Raw genomic sequence first — 2328 nt, forward strand, 5'->3', positions numbered from 1 at the left:
ACAACAGAAAAATTATTGATTGGTAAAAAATTAACATTTATAAATTTTGTTTTTCCCTTCGCGATCTTTATTTTCAAAAAATTATTGATGACACAAATTTTTAAAATTTTTGGTACAATTTTTTTAAAATTTATTTGTAGCACTTTTAAATTTTTTTTTAAATTATTGATAATAAATATTAGTAATTATTTTTACTACAATTCTTTTTAAATTTATTTGTAGTACTTTTTTAATTTTTTTTTAAGTTAAAATTTACTACTTTTAGTACTTTTTTCTTTACTTTCTCGGTATATTTTGAGTTTTGTTAAAAATCCAAAAAGGGGTCTTCAAAGAATCCACGAATTTTTTAAGTTAATAAAAAACTCGCCAAAAAGAAAATAAAATTGTCATAATTGTTCGAAATGATTTTTGGTAAAAGGTCATAAGAATTTTTTTTCGCGGCACAAAATCTATTTTCAGTTTTTCATAATTTTCCAAATAATTTTAATTTTGAAAAATCCGTTTTTTAATTCTTACTTTAATTTAAAGCATAATCAGTTATTGCCAAATTATTTCGTATTTTTAATAATTTTTCGCCTGTTTTCGCTAATTTATATTTTACTTTGGAATTTCATTGACTTTCATGATTTTAATGCCACAATTTATTATTCGATTGACGACCATTTAGAGGCTTAATTTTCACTTTATTAGCGGCGCAGATTCTTATTTCGCAAATAATTTCGATATTTGGAGTGCGCAGACACTGCGACACCATTTGCGAAACCTAAAGAAATTCAAAACTAATTAATAATAATTTCTTTGCGGTGACCCAAATAATTGTTTACCACAATTTTATTTACTTGCTTACGCCTTTGGCGAATTTCTCGCTTGAATTACTTTTCACATTCGTTTATAAAGCAATATTTCATAATTTAGAAATTTTGTTTCGGTTGTTATTGTTTTACTTAAATTATTATTATTTATTTATTTCGAAATTTCTTTTTATAAAATATTTCAATAGAAGTGGCGCAATTTAGAGACAAATTTTCAAAGAACCACTTTCAAATGCATGCCTGACATCAATAGCGCAGAGGCAATTCATCAAGCTGTCACTTCGGTCACAGTCGGCAAGCGTCACATGCCAGCGGCGGAGGCAGAGGAAGAGACTGACGCCCAGAACAATTGTGAGCGTGTTCGGAAAGCAGTAAGCAGCTTTGCGGAAATGGGCGCAAGCAATATTAATGAATTTTAAATTTTCTAAATTTGGGCAAAAACCTGACAAGCCGACAGCACGACAGCAGCGCACTAAATAAGGCGGCGCAGATCAACTGGCGGCTGCGAAAGGAGCCCATGGAATGTTGTGAGCAGCGTGAACAAATAGTTGCATAAATTAGAGGCGGCTGAGACCTGTTTTTCTAACGCTCTGACAACACAAAGGCGTTGCTGGGAATCAAGAGCTGTTGCTACGAGCTTTCAAGAAACACAGGGGGAACGCCGATCAACTGTAAACGGTATCTACGTAAGAATATCTAAACGAAATATTGGTGAAAGACGCTCGACGTCGCGTTGAATTGAGCAATACACCTAGTGTGATTTGTTGCTGTTACTGTTGTAATGATTAGCATATGACGACGCTGTGGTGTGGCAGAAAGTGGCGCATGCGCTGAAGCGACGGCCATAAAAACTGGTCTGACGGAGCATGCGCGCGCAGGTTAGAATGAGAATGAGCGCCGCTCGTAAATATGTATGAGAGACGCTGGAGACAAATAACCGAAAGCAATAACAACAAATATATGTATATTGAAATATAGGAAAAATAAAGCCAATGTAGAAAAAATAGCGAGCTGACCTAAATTTGAGAAATCTAAGCACTGGTCATAAACAAACACCATAAGAAGCAAAAAAAATGTGAAAAAATCTAAATAAAAATAAAATCAGAAAATGAGCAAACAGGCTGTAAATGTTACCACAGACGCGCGAACGTGCGAAATTGGCGTGACAACATTAAAAATATATTAAAAATACATAAAAATAAAAATGTTTTTATGTATGTGCGAAATTTCGAAAAAACCATAAGAAATTTATAAACAAAAGCGCACTTGGGAGGAACTAGAGCGCAGCTCATGTTTATGAAATTAGTTAAGTACTCGTAATGAGTGAAATATCTGTATGTAAGGTGAGTAGAGTGTGTAGAGGGTGTGGTGTATTTGGCACAAAAGAATATTGGAAATGCTGGAAGACAAATTCTGCGCATGCGCAAATAGCATATTGGTAAGCGCGTAAACAGAAGAAAGTTGCCTGTGGAAGACTTAAGTTACAATAAAGTTAAAAAAGAGATAATGATAATAA

General features: G+C 33.2%; 1 protein-coding gene across 1 annotated transcript in view; it reads right to left on the reverse strand.

The window, feature by feature from the left end:
* Positions 1-2328, reverse strand: part of LOC108965053 — a 171687-nt gene that overhangs the window by 12091 nt on the left and 157268 nt on the right. The window lies entirely within an intron of this gene.

The sequence above is a fragment of the Bactrocera latifrons genome, unplaced genomic scaffold, assembly GCF_001853355.1.
Source record: "Bactrocera latifrons isolate USDA-ARS-PBARC rearing strain unplaced genomic scaffold, ASM185335v1 scaffold_133, whole genome shotgun sequence".
NCBI lineage: Eukaryota > Metazoa > Arthropoda > Insecta > Diptera > Tephritidae > Bactrocera > Bactrocera latifrons.